A 13005-nucleotide genomic window follows, 5' to 3' on the forward strand; every position below is an offset into this window, starting at 1 on the left:
TCTACGACTCAACATATCCTGCTAAAGCTGCAGGGATAAAAGCAAATCATCCGTCGAATACCCAACATGGAAGGGATGGTACGGATCTGACAAAGGCATGACGTTGGGCGAAAACCACATAAATGGCTCGCCCGTGGGTGCATAAGTAGAAGCCGTGTGTGGAAATTGCGGCATAAACTGATCGGCTCCTGACACAAATGTGAGTGTGCTGCTGACTAGAAGGTCCTTCCCCTGGATGGGGAGGAGGAATATCCTGAAGAAAAGTGACGGGTAAATCCATGCGGTGAACGTCTGACACGTGAGGGTGAAACTATGGGACATCAACGGGTACCTGAACAGGTGCAAAAGGGGGAGTAACTGGTCGAACAAAAGGAGCATAGTCGTCGTCATCCTCAATCCACCCATTACGGGTGTGAGCATATCTAGGGTCAACGTGTGTAGCAAAAGGTGCACGGTCAACAAACACAGTCATAGGGTCAGGCAGAGGTGCAACAACTGTAACATCAGCATAGATAGGGTCATGCACAGGTGGAAGGTCGTGAGCAAGAACGGGCTCTGGTGCTATCTCAGGCTCTGGGTCGGCGGGAGCAAGCTCATGATCAGCGGGTATATCGAGGAGCTGATCGACCGGAAAAACAGGTGCCTCACCAGGTGGTTCAACAGGTACAAACTCAACCTCATGATCCGGGTCAAAGTCATGGGGAAAAATGGGTGCAGCAGACATCGCCATGTCGGAATCAGTGTCGGTGGAGTAGTGCTGCATGCCCTGTGCGTGTAGAGTAGCGGATGATACAGACTCAAACGAGTCGGGACCAGACGGGTCAGATAAAGCCTCCACAACAGGAACCTCGACAGGTGGAAAAACAATGGCATCAACAACTGGAACCTCATCAACAGGAATAACAACGTCATCATCAATCGGAGCCCCGCCATCCTGGTCATCCTCAGGGGGACCCTCGATGAAGAGATCGACGTCATCGTCCGACATATCGTCGAGAGGTAGATCCTCAACAGGAAAAGCAGCCAAAGGAATAGGTGCAGGGATCTGAGCAAGAGGTAGATCCCTGGCAAGAAAACCATCACCTAAAGGTAAATCGTCTCCGAAATCCGGTAAGGCGAAGGGATGGAAGTCATCGTCGTCACTACTTATAGTATCTGAAGTGTAAACCTCGCCCTCTGGAAGGATCTCGTCATCTGATACTATAGCTATCGGGTCTATGGTGTCTGACACTCCACTCTCGGAGGATGATGACATGGTGTCTGTGACAAAACAATCACACATATGCACATATATCAATGATTATCAGATAAGCATGTAAGCAAATAACAATGTAAGCATGTATTTATCCTAGTCTTCCCCAGACTATCCCACCCAGTCTCTTAGACTGAACTCCCTAGTCTCTCAGACTAACTCCCTGGTCTCTAAGACCAAACCTTCCCAGTCTCTAAGACTAACTCCCGGGTCTCTAAGACCAAACTTCCTAGTCTCTAAGACTAACTCCCTGGTCTCTAAGACCAAACTTTCCCAGTCTCTAAGATTAAATTTCCCCAGTCTCTAAGACTGACCTCCCTCAGTCTCTAAGACTGAACCTCCCTCAGTCTCTAAGACTGAACCATCCCCAGCCTCTAAGACTGAACTATAAATATAAGTTTTGAAAATGTGTATTTGTGCCTTTTGTTTGCAAAAATGTTTGTTCCCTGGATCTGGATGTTTTGTGTATGCAATGTAAAAACATTTTCGTGAGAGCCCTAATGATCATAGTATAGACTCAAGAAAGAATCCTAGTTCGCTATGATCGAAGCTCTGATACCAAGCTGTCACGCCCTGACTTTTGCGGAAGCGTGGTTTATTTGGTGTGACTTCTTAATACCATAGCAATCAATCACAACAATGCTATATTATAAAAACACGAGATGTTTATCCATTAAAAGAGTTTAGAAAATACCACAACAACATTGTCTGAAAACATCAACACCAAATTAAGTTACAAACCATGACGTGTTTAAACGAGTTCACAAGACTCAACAAAAGTACTTAAATAAAACCTGAGTTTAGAATTATGTATCCCGTCCAGGAAAGGAATACACCCTCTAAACTCAACAACCCTGGATAACATCTATTATTCAAATGCAGCTTGACGACACATGCATACCCTTCCAGATCCACTAGTTCCCTGAAATACATGTAGTTTGAAAAATCAACAAAAAGTTGAGCGAGTTCATGTGTATGTCTGTGTGTATAAACCTTTAAAGTATGTATGTATGTATGAAAGTCCCTGGTATGTAGCAATTAAGGAAAAAGAGATCACCAATTGGTTGCAAAGCCAATGGTATGTGTGAAATGGTGCAGGAAGACTCAAACCTAGCAAATTTGTTACCGGGCCTCCGGCTGGAAGATATAGTCACCACTATGGGCCACCCTGATCCCCATGAGTGTGGGCTCGCTACACCCAAATAGATCTATCACTCATGTCCCTCGGTCCTATGACGAGGATTAATGGCCTTAAGTGTCGTACCCACCCTTCACATGATCTAGTAGTAAACCCTCCTTAAGCTAATCATACCATGTATAAAACGTTTGTAATAATCGTAACATGTATTTCACCCCCGAAGTATAAAACTGAAAACAGTTAAAAGAAAAGGGGGACATGAACTCACAGTAGTGCGTCTTCTGTATCGTCAACTCAAATCTCCGCAGCTAATCACGACTACCTACAGGGTACTAATGTCTATTAGACGAACGGGCCGTGCCTTGGCTTAGAGTTTAACGTTTTGAGTTGCGTTTCTTATATTATTCCAAGTTATAATTATTTCTTAAAATAATAATTATTTTAACTTTGAATTATATTTAGTTTTGGAATAATTGTTAAATCAATATTTTGTATTAATACTTCACGAGTATTTTAAATCCGTATTTCCTTCCCAAGGATGGGGGTATTTATACATGTATATTCGTATTCAAAATAATATATCTTTAAGTCCCACTTAGAAAATATATATAACTTATTTGTCAAAATAATATATTCCCAAGAAAATATATATTTTTCCTAAAAATTATATATCTTCTAAATATACTAGGAAAATATATATTTTTATCTCCCAAAAATAATATATTTTCTTTTTATCGTAAATATGATATACTTGGTAATATGTTCAAAAATCATATTTCACTTCTTTCGTTTCCAAAATAATATTTACCAAAAATGTATTTGTAAAAGTATTTTCCGGAATATTTCATAAGTTACGTTTTAACGTTCGGTTTCACAATACCAAGTGTGTAACTTAAATATTTATTCTGTGTGATTTTGTTATTATTTTGGAGTTGTAAATGTCATGGTAATTTGTAAGTTATATTATTTTACCCTAAATAATATAACTATTCCACAAATCATACAAGTATTCACACAAGTGACTTAGTATCAAATATATATTCTAAATATATATTTACCCATTTTATTTACCAAAACCAACCTCCGATACTTGTATTTTTGTTACAAAAATTATGGCAAAGTTTATATTTGAAAAACATAGTTTAAAATACACTTGTAAATACTTGTTAGCAAAATATTTTATAAGTGTTGGAATTTTTAGAAAATTTTGCCATAGTTTCCTTTGTAAATGGAGGTGTCCATGCTATTTAGCATATCATTTTCTTTTCAAGAATCATCCAAACAATCAACAACAAATCACTAAACAATATTACACTTACCAAGTGCAAAGACTATATATTTTACAACACAACATGAACTTGATCTTTCACAAAAACACGTAGTAACTTGGTAAAGTGCTTAGTGGGTTTAGTTACCCTCCAAAGTGTGTTTACTTCTTTTAAAATCTAATTCTTGAAAAGATTTGGTGTTTACAACTTGTAAACATAATTTACAAAAATGTTTATTTATGACATCTTCTTGTTCCATAGATATTTCTACACTTATTTTATTACTAAAAATAGTGTAAGTTAAATAAAAACCATGATCTTTCCAAAAATCATCTCTTGAACTTGGTTTTTTTGGAAAAAATCATTTGTAAATATCGGATCCATATGATCATCAACTCACTTTGTTTACTTATATTTCAAGAAATCACTTTTACTTTCAAGTTCATGTTTAGTCTAGAAGATGATTATTTCATGTAAACACATAATCACCTCTTATCTTGTTAGATCATGTTTTTAATCATAATCTAACAAGTTCAATATGATGATCAACATCATATTATCAAGAAATCAACAAGCAATCATCAACATATACAAAACAACATCATACTAACAATATTACATCATGTTTCATCTTTATGTAAACTTTATGTTTCAAGATTCATGTGTTCTTGTATAAATCAACATGTTATATCTTTTAACCTGTAACGCTCTAACACGTTTTAACCAAAAGTCGCAGCGGAAATACGTGTCACACCCCAACCAATGGCGGAAACATCGGGATGAGACGAAGTGTGAAGATTGCTCGAAACATCATAACGCTATTTGTGACAATAATTTAATAATCCAAATTTCATTTCCAAACTTCAAGTAGTCATCAATACAAGATCCCAAATAACAACAAGTTTAATCAAAATAACAAACCAACATAACCAAAATTCGATACAACATATTTAAATCTAACGTCTAAAGTGTGTATCTAGGCATCGTGCTACCTCTTTCATTTCATCATCATCAACCTGTAACATGTTTAAAAATACTATTCAATGCAAAAGCAAAGGCGAGTATACAAGTTTGGTACATACATAGCATAAGATAAAAGTGTGAACAATCTCTCATAGCAAGCATGCGATTCAAGATAAACATTAAATATGGCATGTGTCTAACATATCAAACCAAGAAAACGCAACTTGCTCATGACATAACCAAAGTTTCAGTAGAGGCGGGTCGTTAATCCTATAGCGCTACATATGTCACGGTTTGGCTCGTACGAAGTTAATGATAAGTTCAACACATAAGAATCACCCAAATTTAAAGTATCAAGCCATCACATATACAAGCATGTTATAGGAATGTTCATGTGTTTAGACAAAAGTTCATGTGTAAGTTTCAATAGGTAAACATGTTGCACCCCAAAAGTGGTAAAAGTAAAAAGGGGAAAAATACGAGTATACTCACAGTGTTTGCGTATGGAGATTCCTTGAAATAACGCGCGAGGAAAAGATAGGGAAACCGAACGGATGAGAGTGATTATCCTAGGCATCATAACACGATCAATTGATATTTACAAGTTAGATATAGTTCCTAATATTTAGGGCTTACAATTTGATTATTATAGGTTATCTCATAATAAATTGTTATTGAATTTAACAAGTTAGAAGATAAAATAAAAATAACTGTTATAAAATTTAAAGGTTAAATTGTACAGAGTAAAAAAAACAGTTAAAAAATAAATTTACAGATTATTGATTCTTTAAAAAAAAAAAAATAGAAAGTGGATGTCCAAACGACAACTACTGGGCAAGTTTGAAGATGTGATTTATGTTGACTTTTATTTCATAAGAAAATTAATAGAATGCCATCTTCTTCATTAAAAACAAACCCAGATGGTCATCTGTACCCATCTTGTTCATTGTTTTTAAACAAAAAAAAAAAAAGAATAACATCAATGCTTTTGTGATCTTGTTTATTGTATGACTATAATATAGGACCACATAATCTGCTTGTCAACATCCTTATTCAAAAGACACTAGCGACTAAAATATATGTATATGTACTCAAAGGTTCCGTCGAATGCATACGGTATAGAGTTTAGAAACATAAGTGTATTAAGTAGTGACTAAACGAAAACAACAAGGAACCAAAAGTTATACCGAATGATGATGAGAGGATTCCCGTTGTGAACCCCGTACGGCTTCGGTGACGTTACGAGTTGAAATGCTCCCTGTCGCGATGTCCGTAGTCCTTCGTTTGGTTTCCGGCGAGAACCCGCGTGAAACAAACGGGAGGAGGTGACTCCGTTGATGTACGTAGGTCTCCGGTGAGTCCCGGCGACGTACTTGTGTCCTCCGGCGACGTCTGCGTTTTTCGGCGAGGTGCAGAGGGTAGTTTTTTTTTTGTGTGGTGTGTTTGTGTCGAGTTCTCTGAATCATCACAGTGGTTATGGTTTACCTATAAGCGATTTCCAATTCCTTGTGTTTTTGTAACTTAAGAAATTCCGAATATGATATATGGTAAGTGTTTGGTGTACCTTGTTTGAAAGGATGGAAATAAGAAAGAAAATTTCAATCGAAGAAGAAATGGGAAATATGGCTGATTAAGGCGACAACTTGATTCAAGGTGATGCCTTGAGAAGTTAAATATAAAGACAATCTGATCCTAATAAATGTCACGTAAAGAGGCTTAGGGGAGTTGTTGAGTTGAAGTTAAGAGAGTATTAATTATAAGTTGGTTGGAAAGATGGAGTCTTAAAATCAACCAATGAAGGCTGGGAAAAGAAGTGGCTGTAGATGTGTTTTGGCACACAAAATGGCTGGCCGAGACCAGCTGTATTCTTTCCTTCATTGTCCCTTTTGGTTTATTATATTTTGAAGTGTAATATAATTTCTAATTACCCAACCTATAACTAAATGGGTGCATGATATTTAAACATGTGAAGCATAAAAGAAACAATCAAATAATTGATCCAATGGTTGGCTGAGGATCTTGAAATCTGGCCGAAAGTTTTTTTTTTATTTTTTTTTATTTTTTTTTGTAAGTTATTAAAATATGATTATTAATTTTAATAAGTATATTTATGTGTTAGTGTTTAATTTACATGAGATGAAGAACTAAGTTTGTATAAAAATATAGTATAGGTTGTGTGTTGTGAACGTATAATCAAGTGTTTGCACGTATAGAATATCTAGAATCACGTATTGATTGTAAGTCACGCATGGGTTTACAAGGGAACGGGTATGTATCAAATGTATAAAATGTGAAAGTAAACGGAGTATAGTATGAAATAATTAATTTTATTACAATCGAAATCTCAGATTACGATGATACGAAACGAAATACGATAACACGAGATTACCAGTTTTCGAAAATAGAAATACGTTACAAGCTTTCTAATTAAAGAAAGTTACGAAAAAGTGAGGCGTCACAGTCTCCCCTCCTTTAGGAAATTTCGTCCCGAAATTTATTCAAGAGGAAAAACCGAAAGGGTTTTGGCAAGTCGAAGAGGATTGTTTAAAGTTGAGGCTTTGAAGTTTGAGACAGCGGAGAAGAATTGAGGTATAAGGGTGAACGATTGATTTAATAACCATTACGAGTGTAGGAATAGCATAAGTATCAGATAGGCGAAAATAGCGTGCTAAAAATGAAATCTCGTTGGGGATAATCGGATATAATGCGTTTGTGAGTTGTTAAAGTTTACGTATTAGGTCTAGGTAGGTCTGCAAAACACTGAATTTCTCATGGCACGTTTTACGAAAGTTTGGTAACATGGTGGAAACACTTATATATAGGAAGTACCAGCGGCGTATCCACCATGTTTTGGCCATGTTACGTCCGTTTCGTTATTCATGTCATGTTACGTTCCGTGTTTTACCATACACAATAGTACACTCTATGGTTCTCATAAGCCAATCACTATAATCCCGTGTGCACCCGCGATTATTTTGATCATCGTATGATCCGCATAGCTTGTACTAGTTGAGTATGAATCAGGGTATACATAATTTAACAATAAGAATGTGTTCGTATAAGAATATAGTATATAAACAAGTCCATGCTTAAGTATGTAAAGGACCCACGCAAGCGAATCCCTCGGATTACGCTCGTGTATAGGTACGAATGTGTGAATCATGTGTATGAATGAAAGCCCGAGCATAAGTATAAGTTTAATATGAATATGCACGTAAGTATGGGTATCAACATAAAACGTACGAGTAGTATGAGTATACGTATAAGCATGAAACGTATAAATATAAGTATAAGCATAAAACACATGAGTATAAGTATGAATACGATTATAAGTATGAGCACAAAATGTATTGTTATGAATATGAGCGTGAGTGAAAGTATGAATACTAATGATTTTGTATATAGTATTAATTGAAACGTAAAACAAGTTAAGCATGTAAAAGTGTTCAAAAGGTTGAGCATGTAAATACGAATGATATAACTGAAATTTTCGCGATGCAACGACTAAAACGTGTATGATGATATGCATGTATAGTTGTTCAAACGAAACGTTGAGTTTATCGAGTCAAAATTAGATTGAGCTTGGTTTGAAAGGTAGAATCTAGCTTGCATATGTAAGAGGATACAAAGTACTCATTGGTTATGCATACTATATTTGGTAATGAATGGAATGCTACTTTTGTTTAAAAGATTTTATGTAATTCAAGGATGGTCGGTTCCCATGAAGTCTTCTTGCCCACGTGTTTTGTAAATTGGTGTAGGAAAAAGGTTTTTGATAAAAAGGTAAGTTCGTTTCATCAAACAAGAAATCATGAATTTAGGAGGTTCTTGTGAAAACGAGCATCCTTAGAAAAGAATTTAGCAAAAGGACTTAGTGATTGTTAAAAGCTTTAACAAATGATTTGTTGATGTTGAAAAGAGTATTTGGTAAAACGATCATATAACATCTTATTAGTAATTTGAGAAAGGTTAGTTTGATTTCGATTAAGAGTGGAAGTCTCTAATATGATGATATAATATGAACGTGTTTTAGTTAATAAATCGGATGCGAAGTTCATGGGCAAGAGATTCACTAGACCGATTAAATAGATAGGTAGCATTTCGTAAGGTTTGGAAATTCGTGTAGTAAAACGTTTAAGACGTGATTAAGTATCTCGTGTATATGATCTATGTGAAACGTATAATGGAATAAAGAATAAGTTTGATAAAATAATAAATTTTGAAAATCGCATGAGTAGGGATTTGGTTAATGATAAACAATTTAGGTATAAAATATGATCGAGTTTGCATAATAAGATATTTTGAAGAGACGTTTTGGAAACGATCACCTAGGTAAGGGAATCACCCCTAACTCGTTGGTGAGGTCATTTTTAAGAAAATGGGAGTGGAGTTAATCGTCAAGGTAAGGAAATCACTCCTATCTCGATGATATGTCTCCACTTGTCGTTACAAGGATTATGAATTTAAATTATATGAAATCATGCATATGTATAAATGTATGGAAGAGATTCAATATGTTGTGTGTGTAAAAAAAAAAAAGAATATCGAAAGTAAATTCAAATTTGAAAGATCGTATCGTATAAAATGAATAATAGAAACGCATGTTTAACCAAAGTTTGGAGTGTTCCAAAACGGAACTTTGACTAACCAAAGTGGTCGAAAAAGTCTTTTGAATTTGAGGAGCATGCTTTGGCCTAATAGGTAAAATACTCTCGCCGACAAGTCGGTTAACGGTATTTACCCTTCCGGTTACTACATGTCTCATATCAATTGAAATTTCGAGACTTTGGCGGGATAAAAAAAAATATCAAGGAGTGGAACCAGTCGCCAAGGTGCGGGTTTCACCCCTAACTTGACGGTTTCGTATCCTAAGTGTGGTTGGTACTTGTCGGGTCGAAATTTAGTTTCGACATGTTGACAAGGGTCCACTAGAAATGGAATTTGAAATTTGAAATTTGAAATTTACATTAAGATGTGGATTTCACTCCTAACTTAATGGTGTAATTTCGTGCAACAAAAATGAATTCAAGCGGGATGAGAGTTGTTTACCAAATTGTGGGTTTCACGCCTATTTTGGTAAACTCGTCTCTTTTGTATAATACGAGTGTTTTCGAGTTTAAGAAAAATTGAGTAAAATGCCTTAGGGAGAGCGTATGTTAAAAGGACAAACGAACAAGCATAAACACATAAGAAGGTATGTCGAGGGTAACACATAAGGATTAGAACAATAAAACAAGTATCAACACATAATACAACAAGTATCGAACATAATAGACAAGCATTGACACACAACGAAACAAATATTAACACATAAGGATGGCATGTCAAGTATTAACACGTAAATGACACATAGGTTTAAAAGATCAAAAAGAATAAATAAGGCAGATAAAGTAGCATGCAAGTAGTTTCAAGTAAAACGTACAAATAAAGCTCTAAAACTATAGACTAGGTTAAAGCATTCTTACTTTTCCTAATTCCCTATAGTTATGGCTCTGATACCAATCTGTCACACCCCAACCAATGGCGGAAACATCGGGATGAGACGAAGTGTGAAGATTGCTCGAAACATCATAACGCTATTTGTGACAATAATTTAATAATCCAAATTTCATTTCCAAACTTCAAGTAGTCATCAATACAAGATCCCAAATAACAACAAGTTTAATCAAAATAACAAACCAACATAACCAAAATTCGATACAACATATTTAAATCTAACGTCTAAAGTGTGTATCTAGGCATCGTGCTACCTCTTTCATTTCATCATCATCAACCTGTAACATGTTTAAAAATACTATTCAATGCAAAAGCAAAGGCGAGTATACAAGTTTGGTACATACATAGCATAAGATAAAAGTGTGAACAATCCCTCATAGCAAGCATGCGATTCAAGATAAACATTAAATATGGCATGTGTCTAACATATCAAACCAAGAAAACGCAACTTGCTCATGACATAACCAAAGTTTCAGTAGAGGCGGGTCGTTAATCCTATAGCGCTACATATGTCACGGTTTGGCTCGTACGAAGTTAATGATAAGTTCAACACATAAGAATCACCCAAATTTAAAGTATCAAGCCATCACATATACAAGCATGTTATAGGAATGTTCATGTGTTTAGACAAAAGTTCATGTGTAAGTTTCAATAGGTAAACATGTTGCACCCCAAAAGTGGTAAAAGTAAAAAGGGGAAAAATACGAGTATACTCACAGTGTTTGCGTATGGAGATTCCTTGAAATAACGCGCGAGGAAAAGATAGGGAAACCGAACGGATGAGAGTGATTATCCTAGGCATCATAACACGATCAATTGATATTTACAAGTTAGATATAGTTCCTAATATTTAGGGCTTACAATTTGATTATTATAGGTTATCTCATAATAAATTGTTATTGAATTTAACAAGTTAGAAGATAAAATAAAAATAACTGTTATAAAATTTAAAGGTTAAATTGTACAGAGTAAAAAAAACAGTTAAAAAATAAATTTACAGATTATTGATTCTTTTAAAAAAAAAAATAGAAAGTGGATGTCCAAACGACAACTACTGGGCAAGTTTGAAGATGTGATTTATGTTGACTTTTATTTCATAAGAAAATTAATAGAATGCCATCTTCTTCATTAAAAACAAACCCAGATGGTCATCTGTACCCATCTTGTTCATTGTTTTTAAACAAAAAAAAAAAAAAAAGAATAACATCAATGCTTTTGTGATCTTGTTTATTGTATGACTATAATATAGGACCACATAATCTGCTTGTCAACATCCTTATTCAAAAGACACTAGCGACTAAAATATATGTATATGTACTCAAAGGTTCCGTCGAATGCATACGGTATAGAGTTTAGAAACATAAGTGTATTAAGTAGTGACTAAACGAAAACAACAAGGAACCAAAAGTTATACCGAATGATGATGAGAGGATTCCCGTTGTGAACCCCGTACGGCTTCGGTGACGTTACGAGTTGAAATGCTCCCTGTCGCGATGTCCGTAGTCCTTCGTTTGGTTTCCGGCGAGAACCCGCGTGAAACAAACGGGAGGAGGTGACTCCGTTGATGTACGTAGGTCTCCGGTGAGTCCCGGCGACGTACTTGTGTCCTCCGGCGACGTCTGCGTTTTTCGACGAGGTGCAGAGGGTAGTTTTTTTTTTGTGTGGTGTGTTTGTGTCGAGTTCTCTGAATCATCACAGTGGTTATGGTTTACCTATAAGCGATTTCCAATTCCTTGTGTTTTTGTAACTTAAGAAATTCCGAATATGATATATGGTAAGTGTTTGGTGTACCTTGTTTGAAAGGATGGAAATAAGAAAGAAAATTTCAATCGAAGAAGAAATGGGAAATATGGCTGATTAAGGCGACAACTTGATTCAAGGTGATGCCTTGAGAAGTTAAATATAAAGACAATCTGATCCTAATAAATGTCACGTAAAGAGGCTTAGGGGAGTTGTTGAGTTGAAGTTAAGAGAGTATTAATTATAAGTTGGTTGGAAAGATGGAGTCTTAAAATCAACCAATGAAGGCTGGGAAAAGAAGTGGCTGTAGATGTGTTTTGGCACACAAAATGGCTGGCCGAGACCAGCTGTATTCTTTCCTTCATTGTCCCTTTTGGTTTATTATATTTTGAAGTGTAATATAATTTCTAATTACCCAACCTATAACTAAATGGGTGCATGATATTTAAACATGTGAAACATAAAAGAAACAATCAAATAATTGATCCAATGGTTGGCTGAGGATCTTGAAATCTGGCCGAAAGTTTTTTTTTATTTTTTTTTGTAAGTTATTAAAATATGATTATTAATTTTAATAAGTATATTTATGTGTTAGTGTTTAATTTACATGAGATGAAGAACTAAGCTTGTATAAAAATATAGTATAGGTTGTGTGTTGTGAACGTATAATCAAGTGTTTGCACGTATAGAATATCTAGAATCACGTATTGATTGTAAGTCACGCATGGGTTTACAAGGGAACGGGTATGTATCAAATGTATAAAATGTGAAAGTAAACGGAGTATAGTATGAAATAATTAATTTTATTACAATCGAAATCTCAGATTACGATGATACGAAACGAAATACGATAACATGAGATTACCAGTTTTCGAAAATAGAAATACGTTACAAGCTTTCTAATTAAAGAAAGTTACGAAAAAGTGAGGCGTCACAATACGAACTTAAAAATTTTCTTTCATTATATTCATTCTAACATACTTGGAAATACATTAAATCAATCTTTTACATTAAATACATTAATGCTTTCTATAAATTTATAACATCGGACATACTACTATTAAATTATGTGACCATGCACCCATATGTACAATCCGTCTCTTGACTCGATCTTCAACCTTTTACACTCCAGGATGAGAATCCACAGT

General features: G+C 35.2%; 2 long non-coding RNA genes across 2 annotated transcripts; both read right to left on the reverse strand.

The window, feature by feature from the left end:
• Positions 1 to 4618: 4618 nt before the first annotated feature.
• Positions 4619 to 6644, reverse strand: LOC110897148. Its single transcript, XR_002568486.2, has 3 exons — positions 5809 to 6644; positions 5114 to 5190; positions 4619 to 4674 (listed from the first exon to the last, which is right to left on the reverse strand). It is a non-coding gene; the product is annotated as an uncharacterized LOC110897148 (long non-coding RNA).
• Positions 6645 to 10339: 3695 nt separating this feature from the next.
• On the reverse strand, positions 10340 to 12289 carry LOC110897147. Its single transcript, XR_002568485.2, has 3 exons — positions 11532 to 12289; positions 10835 to 10911; positions 10340 to 10395 (listed from the first exon to the last, which is right to left on the reverse strand). It is a non-coding gene; the product is annotated as an uncharacterized LOC110897147 (long non-coding RNA).
• Between the last annotated feature and the right edge of the window lie 716 nt (positions 12290 to 13005).

This window comes from Helianthus annuus, chromosome 12, assembly GCF_002127325.2.
Source record: "Helianthus annuus cultivar XRQ/B chromosome 12, HanXRQr2.0-SUNRISE, whole genome shotgun sequence".
Taxonomy (NCBI): Eukaryota; Viridiplantae; Streptophyta; class Magnoliopsida; order Asterales; family Asteraceae; genus Helianthus; species Helianthus annuus.